Source organism: Lolium rigidum, chromosome 3 (genome assembly GCF_022539505.1).
Source record: "Lolium rigidum isolate FL_2022 chromosome 3, APGP_CSIRO_Lrig_0.1, whole genome shotgun sequence".
Taxonomy (NCBI): Eukaryota; Viridiplantae; Streptophyta; class Magnoliopsida; order Poales; family Poaceae; genus Lolium; species Lolium rigidum.
This window is the reverse complement of record NC_061510.1, coordinates 16,099,833-16,120,197: the sequence shown is the minus strand read 5'-3', so window position 1 is coordinate 16,120,197 and position 20,365 is coordinate 16,099,833. Positions and strand designations below refer to the sequence as shown.

The following is a 20,365-nucleotide window of genomic DNA, read 5'->3' as shown; positions in this document are numbered from 1 at the left end:
GTCTCGGCAGAGGTTAAAATCACCGGCGATAAGCCAAGGGGTGTCGGGGTCTTGCTCATGAGTGCGAGAGACTCAAGGAACACAACTTTTTCGGCCCTATCGCAGGGGGCATAGACGTTTGTAAACCTAATCGCCGAACCGTCAGCGACAAAGACGAGATCCAGGGAGAGAAGGTGGCGAGTGGAGGTCTCGTTGACGAGAGCGAACACATTCTGGTCCCAGGCGGAAAGGAGCCCGCCCGAGGCACCCGTGGAATAGACAGCTCTGAGAGACCGAATGGAAGGGGGGAGTTCGATGAGGGCGAGGGCATGGATAGTGTCGTTAAAAATGTCCGCGTCGTGGACGGAGAAGTTATCTTCAAGTGGTTCATTATTTGAATATAACATCTCCGCAACTAGACAAAAAAGGTGTTCCTGGCATTGATCAAATTAACTGGGTGTGGTACATAAGGGAGAGCTCCATCTCAATCACCATCTACATGTGTGCACGGTCATCCATAAGGATCCAGGTTATTTTGTTGGTTGCAGAATCTATCTCAGTCTGGATCCACCTCGATCAGTGAATCAACTATCCCACGCTTGTAGATATGACTTTGGAAGGAATAATAAGGGGGGATTGGGTGGATAAATACAGTAATTAAACATGTGCCTAGTGCCTACTTGCGAGTTTCATCATGGCGATGATCAACACCTGATAGTGATCGGTATGGTTTCTTTCCTTTTTCTCTCTTTCTTTAGCGAATCCTGATAGATGAAGCCAAAGAGGAAAATACTAAATTTGAAACATATGACAATCACAAGATAGCCACCCTAGTTTTTATGTTCACAAGAGCTATATGCTATGTCCCATGAGAAAATTCTTCCTACGGCACTTGTTAAAACTTAAGCCGGGAATCAACAATCATAAAATGTGACGCAAGACTGAAACTAACAGATTGAGCAATATTGCATCATCGCATTATAATTCTCTTCTCATGAGAGTTTCCTGATGTTGAAACCATGTAGACTAGCTAGTAGTATATTGCAATCGATCACACAATAGTCCCAGAGCATGTGACGGCAAGCAGGGGGTAGCTAGCACCATCAAGGTACAAACTGGCATATCTTTTTTTTCGAGCCATCAAATTGGCATATCTAAAATAACCGTATACTTCAGAGGTTAAAATCTGTTCAGGTTCAGATCCGAGAACTTGGATAACTCATAGATGCATTGCGGAGTCGGCAGCGGTCCCGTCAGCTCTGGAGGTAGGACTGCCTCTGGTGGTGTTTGGTGTGCTCGCAGCCGGCCTAGCCGCCTCCCAGCACATCCCTGCGAGCTGCATTTGACGACAACCAGAAGCTCTGCCACGAGCATGGCTGCAACGGGGAGGCTTTCAGCACTGGCAAGGGCACTAGCATTGTTGGGAAAAACAGGCAATTGGAAGAAAAGTTATGGAACGGACAGCTTTAACGTTTAAGCGTAGTCAATATTTGAGGCTTTCAGCAGTTAGATAAGTCAATCCATGGTTTCTCCGTAGAGAAGTCAATCCATGGTTTCCCCCAAGAGAAAAGTTATGAAACAGACAACTTTAACAGTACAGCTCAATTCTCAGCGGTTAGAGAAGTCAATCCATGGTTTCTCCATAGTCAATATACGGGATAAAAGAACAACACGTAGCACGCATATCACCAAACCAAACAAATTTCTTAAGTAACTTACAGCATGAACAATAAAAACGTGTTAGCAGCCGAAAATTGTAGCGTATCCCATTTCTCCAGATACATTAAAAGAAGCTACGCATGTCAGTGAAGACACATTGTCCACTCTATTTGCATTTATTCAAGCTGTTGCACAAGCACGAACCATGCATCGGCTTGAGAGTCTTGAGTAAGTGAAACACAAATTTACAGACCATGTTCAGTAAAAAAATCAAAGACTAGACAATTAATCACCTGCTACTCTTCTGGAAGAGATCGTATCCCACAGTGAAACATGTAGTTGTCGTGAGGCGGCAGATTAGATGTCCATGCATGGACCTTGAAATTTCCTCGAGGCCTAATACTTCCAAAGAAAAGATCTTGCACGCTCACCATCTCTGGATGTTCAGGTTGAGTTTCACCATAACATGTCTGATAATCAGCCAAAATTACAAAACATTCAGAAGAAGTTTTCTTTGCTCTCCTGAGATATAATGGCTCGACAATGTCCCAAGCATCAACGATACCTTGACCATACATCAAGATGTTATTCTGCGAGATATTCCTAAGGGTTGCAAGGGCCATGCTCCAGAAACGGAGGTTAAAATTTGCTTTGAGTAGTCCACTGAAGATGGTTGCACCCCTGAAGCACCCGTTGAACAGCCTGGCCATGTCCATGGCTATTGCCGTGAGCTTTGGATGGTCCTCCGAGCTGGTGCTCCCGAAAACACGTGTCTTGAAGAAGTACCAGTATGCTTCCGTAGTAAGCCACTGTAATCTAAGGGGTTGTGTGGTTCCAAAGCTTGCAATCCTGTCGGATCGGCTCGCGACTATTATCTTACTGACGCTCGCAATGCAAATACTCATGGCTAAATACAACCTTTTCCAAACAGACTCTTCGATATCCAGAAATAGCTCAATGATGATCAGTGTCCTTCCACCGCCCATGCCACGGTTTTGATGTTTCAGTTTACCTCCATCTCTTAGGGTCTCCACACTTGCATCTTTAAGATCATCGCCACTGAAACGCAAAATCTGAGAGAAGTGGTTGCGCACCCTTTCATCGTTGCAAGCATGCTCAATCAGAGTGCTCTTTCCAAACTGGACCGGTGATCGGTAGGACAGCAGGATCTTCAGCGGCACTGGGATCACAGTCCTCTTGCAACAGGAAGTCCATGATAAATTCCATCTCCATCTGGCGTCCGAACATGCACTTGTTCAGCAGGAGATACATGTTGTACGGTTGGTGGTCCAAACGTGGGCATCTGCATAGAAACATGGTGAACTCACTCACATCGTCCATGGTGTCCTTTATGCTGCGAAGAACTTTCTCCAGCAGCTCAGCTCGCACTACACCTTCATTGCTGCCACTGCAGATACATACACGCTTGGCAGGGTTGAACATAGATGGGGCAAAGGAGTTGCTTACTTCACGATCTTTTGTCCTGTCTTCTCCATGGGCTCGGCAACTGAAGAAGTCGAGAGTGTAATAGCCCCTGTACATCTCCTTTTTCAGTATTCTGAGTTGATGTAGCATGGCTTTGTTTGTGACGAGCCGGCCATCTGCCTCTTCAACAACGACGCGAAGCCGCAGTAGCAGTCGTTGCAGCCCGCGCAGACTCTCCTCCTCGCCTGGCGCAACCTTCTGCTTCAGGTATCTGTCCACGAGGAAAGATATGGATCTACTGGCAAGCTCACCCATAGTAGCAGAAAATATAGCCTCCATGTATGTAATTTTGTGTGAAAACCTTCAGCCTTCTTGAGCAATTTGGTACTGCAATACCTATATCTGAAACTTGCCGGATGACTCGCAGAATGGCATTCAGAGTATTTGTGTTAGTGTCCAGTCCTTCTCTTAGTGTCAACTGAAGCCAATTTATTATTTTCTTTGACCAAAGAGCCTCAATACAGGGCTGCTATTAGATTGGTGTTGTGCTAGTTTGAATTGACCATAAGAAAACGAAAGGCTGATGTGAAATGAAGATTGCCTGTTTCAGTTCCATTAAGAAAGGCTAGTTTGAATGGACCATAAGAAAACGAAGGGCTGATGTCCTTGTCTGCAGTTCTCAACTTTGAAACATGAAAGTGACCCTGCAACCTCGGACTGACGAGTGCAGCAGTAGTTTTACTGAATATACCAAGAGCTCAGGCATCCTAGCTGCAGATTAACACTGCAACGGTATGTCTTGACAGTAGTAGTTAGTATTATAGCATAACAGTATCGTCACTTGGTAGTACCGAGCGTTGCATGCTTTGCAGATAAGCTATTACTTGGACACTGTCCAAACACCGGAATTTTCTTTTGCCGGTAAACTAGAATGTCCAGTATGTTTTAACAATCTCTTGCTGTAAAATTTACTACAGGAAACACCAGAGGGATCTACTTGGATCTAAAACTACACTAGTGTTAGCCATTGCCTTGGAAGTTGGATCTACAATTCTCGTGATTTTCTTGGCCCGACCGCACCCTATTTTTACGGTATTCAGCGTGAGAAGAATTTTACAGCTCGATGGATACTTCTTTCTCTCGTACGTTCATTCCACACGCGCTGAGTGGTCTGGTTAGTTCTTCGGAGTTTTTTTAACTGTCTGCACGAAGTCAAGAACCGACTAGTGCAACAGTAGTTTTACTCAATGCTTTCAACAAGATGCAGAATCAGAACATGGATCCAATCTGCCGTACAGACGACTGAAAATCAAATACTCGGAAACTCACTGCGGCGTGGAAGGCCGTGGAAGTAATCCGATTCGAGGCTTCGGCCGGCCCTCCGGACGACCGCTGTCGGCGACCAACCACAACCACGAGCAGAGACGGGGAAGTCACACGGGGCAGGATGGAATCGGCGGCGCGGATGCACCGATGAGTGGTCGTCGACCAGTCGGTCTGCGTCATGGGTGAATCCCTCGTGCGGCCTGGAGCAGGAGTAACGGGTCGCCGCCATGGTAGGAAAAGGAAGATTGGGGATCGACTCCTATAGAGAGACACTGACGGCTGGGTCCCGTATGAGCATCTCTAATAGTACATGTTTTACATATAAAAAAAGTGATGATGTAAAACATTTTACATCAAAAATATACATCACAAAAAACGTCTGCGTGCAAATACATCATCGCCGGCCATGTCTCTTCCCATTTTAACTATGAATGATAATCACAAATGTATCAACAACAAATATAATTAAATATATCATCAACATCATCATGGTTCGCCACAAACACATACCAAATGCATACTTCAAAGTATAATATAGTTCATCGAAATACATAGTTCATGAACATACTTCATCGTCATTACTATTGTTGACCTCATTTTCTTGCACATGTTCGGCAATGGTGTCGGTAGCAACAAAAGAGTTGCCCCCGCCTATGCCACCTCCATTACGACTGCCCATGCCACCTCCATTGTTGCCGGCCATGGCACCTACAGTGTCGACAACCATGGCTCCTCCCATTGCTCCAGCGAAGCCGCTGACCATGCCACCGATGTCGGCTCCCATGGCTTGTCCCATAGCACCGATGAAGGTATCAATGTATCCTCCTATTGCTCCTTTGAAGCCACCCATTCCACCCGAGGTGAAGCCATCCATGCCATCAGAGTTGTCACCCATATGTAAGGGTATTTTACCCTTAATCATTATTTTTTGTAAAGGTAGCTACCTTGGGAATTGGGGAGGCCATGGATACAGTGGAGAGGCATGTGTTGTGCCCCGTCGAGGAAGTCCTCAGGTGGCGAGGAGGAGCCGGAGGCAACAACAGTGGTGCTCTTGCCGTGACTCCACGGCTACTACAATGTTTTTTCTTCAGTGATGTACCGAGCGATAACTGGTCAAAGATCCTGCACGCATGTCCCATTATTTTACATAGACTACATTATGCTCAAAATTATTGTTCTCTTTAAAAAGCACGAGGCAGTTAATCCAATCTAGAAATGTTAAAGATAATTAGATGAATATAAGATCATCTAAAGTCCTACTTGCACAAAGCAAATCAGTCTGTATAAGAGAAGAGCTACTACCCGCGTTGGATTGAAATAGCCCTCTGCATAATTTCATCGATGAAGGGCACTATTTTCTCCATCAAGTATATCTTCATATCCTCCTTGTAATTACAAAATTTCTTACGGGGTCAATAATTATGCCTCAGCGGCATTTGACCCGATGGCAAAATTGATGTTCTAAATTTTCGAATAGATATCTTACAAATACAGGCACAAACCAAATAAATATGGTATATGAGACATAAGTTATCGATCTAAATATCAGGGCCGGCTTATTTGAGAAAATGATCACTGCACGAGGATTGGACAAGCATGGCTAAAATCCCAAAATATGTTTTAACAACAACACAAGATTTTTGCACGAAGTTGAAGTAGTAGCAGCTTTTAACGACAAGAAAGTAATAAAACAACATTGGCATTTGATATTGCAAAGCAAGCTAAATATCCTAGCACGGGTTTAATGGTAGCTACACACTACTAGGATTGCTAAGCATAGCATATACTTTACTTTTGAAAACAAAATCATGTCATGCACACAACTCAAAACTCTAAGGCATAGTATAAAATAAAGTGGGATTTGAATGTCACTTGTCTTGGTCACAACAACTAGCACACTCACAACAATCACGCGGGTAGCACTGGTTCTCTTCAAAATCTAAACAAGATTATAAACACCAAATGCACACACCATTCAAGATGAAGCAATCATAGACATGTATGCATGCATGGAATGCACCATTTAATTTCACCCATGGTAATGATGCGAAAATGTTGTATTTGGTATTCCCTTATGTTTATAATGTTGGTGAAGGGCTCTAGATATTTTTATTTTATGTAAAATTTCAATTATTGCAATTCTAGTGATTCAAATAAGGCATATACTCTAATTAAATTGCTACTGCAAAGTTTTATGTTATGTAAAAATTAAGTTTTGACATCTCTGGATAGAGTACATAAATACAAAGCTAATGCACCTAGAATCATTCAAACATCATTTGTAGATTTTAAACCATAGCCAGATTACTGATTTAAACATAATTTGAACTAGAAAGTGTGTGCATGTCTAATTTATAATATCTGATTCCATGATGTTTGATACGTCTCCAACGTATCGATAATTTCTTATGTTCCATGCTACTTTATTGATGATACCTACATGTTTTATGCACATTATATGTCGTATTTACGCATTTTCTGGAACTAACCTATTAACAAGATGCCGAAGAGCCGATTCTTGTTTTCTGCTGTTTTTGGTTTCGAAATCCTAGTAAGGAAATATTCTCGGAAATGGACGAAATCACCGCCCGGGGTCCTATTTTTGCACGGAGCTTCCGGAAGACCGAAGAGATAACGAAGTGGGGCGACGAGGCGCCGCCACCATAGGGCCGCGCGGCCGGAGGGGGCCCGCGCCGCCTATGGTGTGGGCCCCTCGTCGGCCCCACGACCTACCCTTTCGCCTACTTAAAGCCTCCGTCGCGAAAACCCCAGTCACGAGAGCCACGATACGGAAAACCTTCCGGAGACGCCGCCGCCGCGAGTCCCATCTCGGGGGATTCGGGAGATCGCCTCCGGCACCCTGCCGGAGAGGGGATTCATCTCCCGGAGGACTCTTCATCGCCATGATCGCCTCCGGAGTGATGAGTGAGTAGTTCACCCTTGGACTATGGGTCCATAGCAGTAGCTAGATGGTCGTCTTCTCCTCATGTGCTTCATTGTTGGATCTTGTGAGCTGCCTAACATGATCAAGATCATCTATCTGTAATACTATATGTTGTGTTTGTTGGGATCCGATGGATAGAGAATACTATGTTATGGTGATTATCAATCTATTGTTTATGTGTTGTTTATGATCTTGCATGCTCTCCGTTATTAGTAGAGGCTCTGGCCAAGTTTTTACTCTTAACTCCAAGAGGGAGTATTTATACTCGATAGTGGGTTCATGCCTTCATTGACACCTGGGACAGTGACAGAAAGTTCTAAGGTTGTGATGTCTTGTTGCCACTAGGGATAAAACATTGATTCTATGTCTAAGGATGTAGTTGTCGATTACATTACGCACCATACTTAATGCAATTGTCCGTTGCTTTGCAACTTAATACTGAATGGGGTTCGGATGATAACTTTGAAGGTGGACTTTTTAGGCATAGATGCAGTTGGATGGCGGTCTATGTACTTTGTCGTAATGCCCAATTAAATCTCACTATATTTATCATATCGTGTATATGCATTGTTATGCCCTTTTCTATTTGTCAATTGCCCGGCTGTAATTTGTTCACCCAACATGCTTTTATCTTATGGGAGAGACACCTCTAGTGAACTGTGGACCCCGGTCCTATTCTTTACATAGCATACAATCTACTGCAATTGTTCTTTACTGTTTTCTTGCAAACAATCATCTTCCACTCGATACGCTTAATCCTTTGTTTACAGCAAGCCGGTGAGATTGATGATGGCGTGTAACTCACACGTTCGTTGGGAACCCCAAGAGGAAGGTATGATGCGCACAGTAGCAAGTTTTCCCTCAGAAAGAAACCAAGGTTTAATCGAACCAGTAGGAGCCAAGAAGCACGTTGAAGGTTGATGGTCGCGAAATGTGATGCGGCGCAACACCGAGGATTCCGGCGCCAACGCGGAACCTGCACAACACAACCCAAGTACTTTGTCCCAACGAAACAGTGAGGTTGTCAATCTCACCGGCTTGCTGTAACAAAGGATTAAACGTATCGAGTGGAAGATGTTTGCAAAGAAAACAGTAAAACAAGTAGATTGTATGCTATGTAAAGAATAGGACCGGGGTCCACAATTCACTAGAGGTGTCTCTCCCATAAGATAAAAGCATGTTGGGTGAACAAATTATAGTCGGGCAATTGACAAATAGAGAAAGGCATAATAATGCATATACATGATATGATAAATATAGTGAGATTTAATCAGGGCATTACGACAAAGTACATAGACCGCCATCCAACTGCATCTATGCCTAAAAAGTCCACCTTCAGGTTATCATCCGAACCCCTCCGGTATTAAGTTGCAAAGCAACGGACAATTGCATTAAGTATGGTGCGTAATGTAATCAACAACTACATCCTTAGACATAGCATCAATGTTTTATCCCTAGTGGCAACAGACATCCACAACCTTAGAACTTTCCGTCACTGTCCCGGATTCAATGGAGGCATGAACCCACTATCGAGCATAAATACTCCCTCTTGGAGTTAAGAGTAAAAACTTGGCCGAGCCTCTACTAGTAACGGAGAGCATGCAAGATCATAAACAACACATAAACAATAGATTGATAATCACCATAATCATAGTACTCTCTATCCATCGGATCCCGACAAACACAACATATAGTATTACATATAGATGATCTTGATCATGTTAGGCAGCTCACAAGATCCAACAATGAAGCACAACAAGGAGAAGACGACCATCTAGCTACTGCTATGGACCCATGGTCCAGGGGTGAACTACTCACTCATCACTCCGGAGGCGATCATGGCGATGAAGAGTCCTCCGGGAGATGAATCCCCTCTCCGGCAGGGTGCCGGAGGCGATCTCCGAATCCCCGAGATGGGATTCGCGGCGGCGGCGTCTCCGTAAGGTTTTCCGTATCGTGGCTCTCGGTACTCGGGGGTTTCGCGACGAAAGCTTTAAGTAGGCGGAGGGTCAACGCGAGGGGCCACACGAGGGCCCAGGGGGTAGGTCGGCGCGGCCAGGGCTTGGGCCGCGCCGGCCACCCTCCTGGCCTCCTCGTGGCCCCACTTCGTTAGGTCTTCGGTCTTCTGGAAGCTTCGTGCAAAAATAGGACCCTGGGCGAAAGTTTCGTCCAATTCCGAGAATATTTCTTTACTAGGATTTCTAAACCAAAACAGCGGAAAACGACAGAATCGGCTCTTCGGCATCTTGTTAATAGGTTAGTTCCAGAAAATGCATAAATATGGCATATAATGTGCATAAAACATGTAGGTATCATCAATAAAGTAGCATGGAACATAAGAAATTATCGATACGTTGGAGACGTATCAATTGACAACCTCACTGTATCGTTGGGGCAAAGTACTTTGGTTTTGTTGTGCAGATTCCACGTTGGCGCCGGAATCCCTGTTGTTGCGCCGCATCACATTTCGCCACCATCAACCTTCAACGTGCTTCTTGGCTCCTACTGGTCCGATTAAACCTTGGTTTCTTTCTCGAGGGAAAACTTGCCACTGTGCGCATCATACCTTCCTCTTGGGGTTCCCAACGGACGTGTACATTTACGCGCATCAAGCACTGTTTTACGGCGCCGTTGCCGGGGAGATCAAGACACGCTGCAAGGGAGTCTCCACTTCTCAATCTCTTTACTTTGTTTTTGTCTTGCTTTATTTTATTTACTACTTTGTTTGCTGCACCTAAACAAAACACAAAAAAATTAGTTGCTAGTTTTACTTTATTTACTGTCTTGCTCTCCATATTAAAAACACAAAAAAAATTTAGTTACTTGCATTTACTTTATCTAGTTTGTTTTATTTACTGTTGCTAAAATGAATACCCCTGAAAATACTAAGTTGTGTGACTTCACAAATGCAAATAATAATGATTTCCTATGCACACCTATTGCTCCACCTGCTACTACAGCGAGAATTCTTTGAAATTAAACCTGCTTTCTTGAACTTGGTAATGAGAGATCAATTTTCTGGTGTTAGTTCTGATGATGTTGCTGCCCATCTCAATAATTTTGTTGAACTTTGTGAAATGCAAAAGTATAAGGATGTAGATGGTGATATTATTAAATTGAAAGTATTTCCTTTCTCATTAAGAGGAAGAGCTAAAGATTGGTTGCTATCTTTGCCTAAGAATAGTATTGATTCATGGACTAAATATAAGGATGCTTTTATTGGTAGATATTATCCTCCCGCTAAAATTATATCTTTGAGAAGTAGCATAATGAATTTTAAGCAATTAGATACTGAACATGTTGCTCAAGCATGGGAGAGAATGAAAACTTTGGTAAAGAATTGCCCAACCCATGGACTGACTACTTGGATGATCATCCAAACCTTCTATGCGGGACTAAATTTTTCTTCGCGGAATTTATTGGATTCAGCTGCTGGAGGTACCTTTATGTCCATCACTTTGGGGGCGGCTACAAAACTTCTTGATGATATGATGATAAATTACTCTGAATGGTACACGGAAAGAGCTCCACAAGGTAAGAAGGTAAATTCTGTTGAAGAAACCTCTTCCTTGAGTGATAAGATTGATGCGATTATGTCTATGCTTGTGAATGGTAGATCTAATGTTGATCCAAATAATGTTCCTTTAGCTTCATTGGTTGCTCAAGAAGAAAATGTTGATGTGAATTTCATTAAAAACAATAATTTCAACAACAATGCTTATAGGAACAACTACGGTAATAACTATAGGCCATATCCTTCTGCTAATGGTAATGGTTATGGTAATTCTTATGGGAATTCTTACAACAATAATAGGAGTGTACCCTCTGGTCTTGAAGCTATGCTTAAAGAATTTATTAGTACACAAACTGCTTTTAACAAATCTGTTGAGGAAAAGCTTGATAAAATTGATATTATTGCTTCTAGAGTTGATAGACTTGCCTCTGATGTTAATCTTTTAAATTTGAAAGTTATGCCTAATAATGATATTGATAATAAGATTACTACTACAGCAAATGCCATCCAAGTTAGAATTAATGAGAATATAAGATTAATGGCTGAATTGCGTGCTAGGTGGGATAGAGAAGAAAATGAAAAACTAGCTAAAGAGAATAATGTAGCTAAAGTTTGGACTATTACCACCATTAGTAATGATAATGATTCACATGTTGCTGCACCTCCTACTATCAATGGTAAAATAATTGGTGTTGGCAATGTTTCTACTCCTAGTGCAAAGCGAACAAAGCGCACTGAAATTGCTAAAGCTGCTGAAACTGCTTGTGATAAAGCTGCTGAAATTTTTTCCAACCTTGGGAACAATGATCCCATTGCTTGTAGCTCATAATGATTTAGATTTTGATGATTGCCACATCTCTGAAGTTATAAAGTTCTTACAAAAACTTGCTAAAAGTCCTAATGCTAGTGCTATAAATTTAGCCTTTACAAAACATATTACAAATGCTCTCATAAAAGCTAGAGAAGAGAAACTAAAACTTGAAACTTCTATTCCTAGAAAGTTAGAAGATGGTTGGGAGCCCATCATTAAAATGAAATTCAATGACTTTGAATGTAATGCTTTATGTGATCTTGGTGCAAGTATTTATGTTATGCCTAAAAAGATTTATGATATGCTTGACTTGCCACCATTGAAGAATTGTTATTTGGATGTTAATCTTGCCGATAATGTTAAAAAGAAACCTTTGGGGAGGATTGATAATGTGCGCATTACGGTTAACAATAACCTTGTCCCCGTTGATTTTGTTGTCTTGGATATCGAATGCAATGCATCTTGTCCTATTGTATTGGGAAGACCTTTTTCTTCGAACCGTTGGTGCTTGTTATTGATATGAGGGAAGGTAATATTAAATATCAATTTCCTCTCAAGAAAGGTATGGAACACTTCCCTAGAAAGAGAATGAAGTTGCCTTTTGATTCTATTATTAGAACAAGTTATGATGTTGATGCTTCTACTCTCGATAATACTTGATTTGCACTTTACGCGCCTAGGCTGAAAGGCGTTAAGAAAAGCGCTTATGGGAGACAACCCATGTTTTTACTACGAGTACTTTATTTTATATTTGAGTCTTGGAAGTTGTTTACTACTGTAGCAACCTCTCCTTATCATGTTTTTGTGCCAAGTAAAGTTTCTATGTCAAAGTTGATGTTATATTTGGGATCGTCTGCGCGAGAAACAGCATTGCATGTCAGTCACGAATATGGGCATAGGTCTCTGTAGAAAATTCGAAAAAATCTGCCAATTTACGAGCGTGATCCTCGGATATGTACGCAACTTTCATTAGTTTTGAGTTTTTCCATTTGAGCAAGTCCGGTGCCATCTTAAAATTCGTCTTTACGGATCGTTACATTTTTGACAGATTCTGCCTTTTATTTCGCATTGCCTCTTTTGCTATGTTGGATTCATTTCTTTGATCCATTAATGTCCAGTAGCTTTATGCAATGTCCGAAGTGTAAAGAATGTTTGTGTCACCTCTGAATGTGTGAATTATTAATTGTGCACTAACCCTCTAATGAGTTTGCTTGAAGTTTGGTGTGAAGGAAGTTTTGAAGGGTCAAGAGAGGAGTATGATATACTATGATCAAGAGGAGTGAAAGCTCTAAGCTTGGGGATGCCCCGTGGTTCACCCCTGCATATTGTAAGAAGACTCAAGCGTCTAAGCTTGGGGATGCCCAAGGCATCCCCTTCTTCATCGACAACATCATCGAGTTCCTCCCCTGAAACTATATTTTTATTCAATCACATCTTGTGTTCTTTACTTGGAGCGTCGGTTTGTTTTTGTTTTTGTTTTTGTTTGAATAAAATGGATCCTAGCATTCACTTTGTGGGAGAGAGACACGCTCCGTTGTTGCATATGGACAAATATGTCCTTAGGCTTTACTCATAATGTTCAAGGCGAAGTTTCTTCTTCGTTAAATTGTTATATGGTTGGAATTGGAAAATGCTACATGTAGTAATTCTAAAATGTCTTGGATAATGTGATACTTGGCAATTGTTGTGCTCATGTTTAAGCTCTTGCATCATATGCTTTGCACCCATTAATTAAGAAATACATAGAGCTTGCTAAAATTTGATTTGCATATTTGGTCTCTCTAAGGTCTAGATAATATCTAGTATTGAGTTTTGAACAACAAGGAAGACGGTGTAGAGTCTTATAATGTTTACAATATGTCTTTTATGTGAGTTTTGCTGCACCGGTTCATCCTTGAGTTTGCTTCAAATAACCTTGCTAGCCTAAACCTTGTATCGAGAGGGAATACTTCTCATGCATCCAAAATCCTTGAGCCAACCATTATGCCATTTGTGTCCACCATACCTACCTACTACATGGTATTTCTCCGCCATTCCAAAGTAAATTGCTTGAGTGCTACCTTTAAAATTCCATCATTCACCTTTGCAATATATAGCTCATGGGACAAAATAGCCTTAAAAACTACTTATGCACTTTATCTTTTATTATGTTGCTTGTTGTGCGATAACCATGCTTCTGGGGAACGCCATCAACTATTGTTGAATATCATGTGAGTTGCTATGCATGTCCGTCTTGTCTGAAGGATCTATCACTTTAATGATTGGAGCATGCAAATTGTTAGAGAAGAACATTGGGCCGCTAACTAAAGCCATGAATCATGGTGGAAGTTTCGGTTGGACATATATCCTCAATCTCATATGAGAATAATAATCATTGCTACATGCTTATGCATTTAAGAGGTGTCCATTATCTGTTGTCCATGTTGTCCCGGTATGGATGTCTAAGTTGAGAATAATCAAAAATGAGAAATCCAAAATGCGAGCATTCTCCTTAGACCTTTGTACAGGCGGCATGGAGGTACCCCTTTGTGACACTTGGTTGAAACATGGCATGCAAAGATCCGGTAGTCCAAGCTAAGTAGGACGAGGTGCGGACACTATTAGTATACTATGCATGAGGCTTGCAACTTGTAAGATATAATTTACATAACTCATATGCTTTATTACTACCGTTGACAAAATTGTTTCATGTTTTCAAAATAAAAGCTCTAGCACAAATATAGCAATCGATGCTTTCCTCTTTGAAGGACCATTCTTTTACTTTTATTGTTGAGTCGGTTTACCTATCTCCCTCCACCTTAAGAAGCAAACACTTGTGTGAACTGTGCATTGATTCCTACATACTTGCATATTGCACTTGTTATATTACTTTATGTTGACAATATCCATTAGATATACATGTTATAAGTTGAAAGCAACCGCTGAAACTTAATCTTCCTTTGTGTTGCTTCAATACCTTTACTTTGATTTATTGCTTTATGAGTTAACTCTTATGCAAGACTTATTGATGCTTGTCTTGAAGTACTATTCATGAAAAGTCTTTGCTATATGATTCACTTGTTTACTCATGTCATTACTTTTGTTTTGATCGCTGCATTCATTACATATGTTTACAAATAGTATGATCAAGATTATGATGGCATGTCACTTCAGAAATTATCTTTGTTATCGTTTTACTCGCTCGGGACGAGCGAGAACTAAGCTTGGGGATGCTGATACGTCTCCAACGTATCGATAATTTCTTATGTTCCATGCTACTTTATTGATGATACCTACATGTTTTATGCACATTATATGTCGTATTTACGCATTTTACCGGAACTAACCTATTAACAAGATGCCGAAGAGCCGATTCTTTGTTTACTGCTGTTTTTGGTTTCAGAAATCCTAGTAAGGAAATATTCTCGGAATTGGACGAAATCACCGCCCGGGGTCCTATTTTTGCACGGAGCTTCCGGAAGACCGAAGAGATAATGAAGTGGGGCGACGAGCGCTGCCACCATAGGGCCGCGCGGCCGGAGGGGGCCGCGCCGCCCTATGGTGTGGGCCCCTCGTCGGCCCCACGACCTACCCTTTCGCCTACTTAAAGCCTCCGTCGCGAAAACCCCGATGCGAGAGCCACGATACGGAAAACCTTCCGGAGACGCCGCCGCCGCGGATCCCATCTCGGGGGATTCGGGAGATCGCCTCCGGCACCTGCCGGAGAGGAGATTCATCTCCCGGAGGACTCTTCATCGCCATGATCGCCTCCGGAGTGATGAGTGAGTAGTTCACCCTTGGACTATGGGTCCATAGCGGTAGCTAGATGGTCGTCTTCTCCTCATGTGCTTCATTGTTGGATCTTGTGAGCTGCCTAACATGATCAAGATCATCTATACGTAATACTATATGTTGTGTTTGTCGGGATCCGATGGATAGAGAATACTATGTTATGGTGATTATCAATCTATTGTTTATGTGTTGTTTATGATCTTGCATGCTCTCCGTTATTAGTAGAGGCTCGGCCAAGTTTTTACTCTTAACTCCAAGAGGGAGTATTTATGCTCGATAGTGGGTTCATGCCTTCATTGACACCGGGACGATGATGAGAAAGTTCTAAGGTTGTGATGTCTTGTTGCCACTAGGGATAAAACATTGATTCTATGTCTAAGGATGTAGTTGTCGATTACATTACGCACCATACTTAATGCAATTGTACTGTTGCTTTGCAACTTAATGCCGAATGGGGTTCGGATGATAACTCTGAAGGTGGACTTTTTAGGCATAGATGCGGTTGGATGGCGGTCTATGTACTTTGTCGTAATGCCCAATTAAATCTCACTATATTTATCATATCATGTATATGCATTGTTATGCCCTTTTCTATTTGTCAATTGCCCGACTGTAATTTGTTCACCCAACATGCTTTTATCTTATGGGAGAGACACCTCTAGTGAGCTGTGGACCCCGGTCCTATTCTTTACATAGCATACAATCTACTGCAATTGTTCTTTACTTGTTTTCTTGCAAACAATCATCTTCCACTCGATACGCTTAATCCTTTGTTACAGCAAGCCGGTGAGATTGACAACCTCACTGTTTCGTTGGGGCAAAGTACTTTGGTTTTGTTGTGCAGATTCCACGTTGGCGCGCGGAATCCCTGTTGTTGCGCCGCATCACATTTCGCCACCATCAACCTTCAATGTGCTTCTTGGCTCCTACTGGTCCGATTAAACCTTGGTTTCTTTCTGAGGGAAAACTTGCAACTGTGCGCATCATACCTTCCTCTTGGGGTTCCCAACGGACGTGTACATTTACGCGCATCAATGTTCTACATGTTCTAAGGATTCTAGAGACTACAAATTTACAATTTTTGTATCACTATATCAACAACAACAATTTTTATGGTGGAAAAAGGTCAATTTAATCATTTAAATTATGGTTCAAAAATTTGTATTGTACATATGAAATATTTTTACATTTTTTAATTCTAAAAGTTCTAACCTTTCCAGGGATACCAAATTTGTAATTTTTGGATGTCTAGATATTTCTCTATGAATTTTCTAAGGTGCGTACCGAATCTGGCATTTGAATTTGATTTGAATTTCATTGATTGACTAGGGTTTGAGTGGGGCTAGGTGGCTGCATGATGTCTATGCACGCTTCTATTCCTGTAGACAGTGTTGGGCCTCCAAGAGCAGATGTTTGTAGAACAGCAGCAAGTTTCCCTTAAGTGAATCACCCAAGGTTTATCGAACTCAGGGAGGTAGAGGTCAAAGATATCCCTCTCAAGCAACCACCGCAATTAAGATACAAGAAGCCTCTTGTGTCCCCAACACACCTAATACACTTGTCGGATGTATAGGTGCACTAGTTCGGCGAAGAGATAGTGAAATACAAGTAATATGGATGATTATAAGTAGTAATTGCAATCTGAAATAAAAATGGCAGCAAGCGAACATGTAGCAGAACTTGTTGGAAACGGTGTTTCAATGCTTAGGCCTAGGGATCATACTTTCACTAGTGGACACTCTCAACAATGATCACATAATTGAATAAATAAATGCTACTCTCAAACACTCTCTTGTTGGATAACAAACACCATTCATTGTGTAGAGCTACAAGAGCACCCTCAAGCCGGACTAAACAAGCTCCACAACTTCATAAAGGAATCACACACGATGCGCACACTGTCACCATCACACCGTGGAGAGTAACTCCGGAGTTCATATTAAAGTAACCTCTAGAGTGCATAATAGACAAGAATAACATCTACATATTCAACTAGATTACAAAGCTCATGATCACATAAAGATCACACCATGGGAGAGAGAGATGAACCACATAGCTACCGGTAGAGCCCTCGGCCTCGGGGGAGAACTACTCCCTCCTCATCATGGGAGACGACAACGGCGATGAAGATGGCGGTGGTGTCGATGGAGATGGATTCCGGGGCACTTCCCGTCCGGCGGCGTGCGGAGACGGAGATCTGTCCCCGAACTTGGCTTCGCGATGGCGGCGGCTACGTAACTTTTCGTGGAGGAAGACCGATCTATTTAGGGTTTTTGCATCTGGAAGTATAGGCGAAAGGGCGACCTCGGAGGGGTCCCGAGGGGCCCACCCCATATCTGGGCGCGACCAGGGGGCCACCCGCGCCCCCCTATGGTGTGGAGGCCCCTTGGCCCCCCTCTGGCCCTTCTCTGGCTCTCTGGGTCCATCTCGGTAAAATATTGACTTCTGTCTTCGTGGGGTCCAATTCCGAGAATATTTCTGTGTAGGATTTACGAAACCAAAAACGGCGAGAAAACGAGGCGGCACTTGACATCTTGTTAATAGGTTAGTCCCGGAAAATGCATAAAAATGATATAAAGTATGAACAAAACATGTAGGTATTGTCATAAAACTAGCATGGAACATCAGAAATTATAGATACGTTGGAGACGTATCACTGCACGCTATTGGCCGAGAGGTGCTAACTGGGACTTGGACCAGTCGATCTGGACCGCCTGATCTGATCTAACGGCTGAGAAAGGAGGGGGGAGTGGTCAACGGCGATGACGGCGGCTCGGGCGAGTTCGTCGGCGCATCTCCGGCGAGGTCCTGCGGCGGCGGAGTGGTGGACGGTGGGCAGAACAATGAGGCTAGCGCAATGGCGTGCTCTACGCGTCCTGCTGCTCACTGAGACGGTGAGAGGGGGTGGCCGGAGGCGGCGCAACGGCGAGGTGCTCCGGCGAGCAACCAGGGCAGCCTGGGGGCGGTATTCAGGGGGGCAAAGAGAGAGGATGGCGAGGGAATTATAGGGGGCAGACGTCAAGGTGACGAGTGCGGCGAGTGGGGGGCGTGCCCGAGGTGGCTGAGCGCGCAGTGCGGGAGGAGCAGGCGGCGGTTGGAGGTAGGACGAGGGGCTGACAGGTGGGGCCCACCTGTCGGAGAGAGAGAGGGTGTGCGGGCTGGGCTGGCTCAGCCCAGTTCGGCTGGCCTCTTTTTCCTTTCTTTGTTTCTTTTCTTTTTCTTTTCTGTTTTTCTTTTATAATTTCGTTTTAAGCCTCCAATTGAATTCAAACTTGTTTCTCAAAAAATTTAAAAATCAAGATAATGTTTTAGGACAAAAAGGGACATGTTTAATACACATTTGTAGAAAAATAAAATAACAATGTATGCTCATTGGCCTTTATGGCTATTTTGGCAACACTTCTGCAAATATGACTTTTAGGGTTTTAGGCCTTTTTAAGGTTTGTTTATTTTATTTGGTTTTTTTAAATGCATGAATGAAATGAATTCATGATGCTATTGAATTTTGAAAATTTTGGGATGTTACAAAAGGATATACGTGATCGATGCTTATATAGATCTTATCATATTATTATCAATCATAATGTTTATATGTTTGAATAGATATCGTATCTATGCTTTACTCTATGTGCCACTACATTTGTGAGAGATAGGTCAAGTGAGCCAATAAACCCTAGTCCAATTTCCTAAACCCATCGACGTTTTCTACACATACTCATATTTATAGTTATATTTACTTCAATAAATAAATATGTTTAACTTCTAACTTCGTAATACATTTGTAATTGAAAATTACATTCGGAACATTGGGGACAAGAAGCAATCTTTTAGATTAATCTACCGGTTGTTAAACGGAGTAGAAATTCACATGTTTGCCACTTAATTAAGGAAAAATTACCACATGTACGACACTCCACACTATGCGTCCAACATCGCATTCTCGATGACCCAACCCGAGCCTGTGGCACCAACAAGGGCCAAGGATGGTGACACAATGTCCTTCAGCGCATCGCTTAGCGATCTCAACGCCGAAGGATGACGGGCCCTCCATGAACCGGAAATACCTCCAACAACACCTTGAGGCTCATATATGTGTTGTCAGGAAATGCCACGTGAGAAGAAGCCACTAAGAGTGTAGGGTTGGACAGGAAATGCAGCCAAAGACATGGTTTAATATTGTGTTTCCTTAATATTTTTTGCCCGATAGAATTTCAAGAAATTTACGAAATTTCGAAGAGAACTTTCGAAAATTTCAGCCAGATTTGAAGTTTGTCATTTAAATTGTTTTCAAACCCAACACCAGATATGTACCTAGTGCATCCACTGCTTCACTAAAACTAACCTAATGGTAGAAACATGATGTGTTTCATTTAGAAATACAATGTCTTGAATAAATTCAAATCTGACTGATATTTTGGATTGAGATCGTATGTTCTCGCCCCTTACCCAAAGAAATCACAATTTTTTAAAGAATTGTATTTCACTGTCGGAGAGGCCTCGTCGCCACCGGTGACTAAAGCGAAGCTAAAGAGTGAGAGATGGCGTCGGGAAGACCTAATCCCCCGAGTTGGCCAACAATTTGGCTACCCTAGTATACTTTTGCCGGCAGTTCGATTACCATCTTTAGTTCACTTTTGTAGCAGTTGATTGCCCTTATGTTTGGTCCACGGCTTTGGTTTCCGGCGGTAAATCTGGTTGCCGTCCGGTAAACGTGTTCCTAGGCCCCTCGGGAAACACACTCACTGCGCAAAAAAAAAAAGAGATTTTTTGAAAGTTTTGAATTACACGCTGAAATCTAGCATATGTTTTTTTCCCACCATATGAACACGTTTGGGGCCATGACCCTCATGCCTTGCTACGGGAATTCTGTTACGCACAATTGCTACAGGATGATGTGGAGCCACCGAGTTGGTTCCCAATTTTCTCTCGCCGTGAT

The 20,365-nt window shown here is 42.5% G+C and overlaps 1 pseudogene; it reads right to left on the bottom strand.

Moving 5' to 3' along the window:
* Positions 1–1,934: 1,934 nt before the first annotated feature.
* LOC124694399 lies at positions 1,935–3,402 on the bottom strand (annotated as a pseudogene).
* Between the last annotated feature and the right edge of the window lie 16,963 nt (positions 3,403–20,365).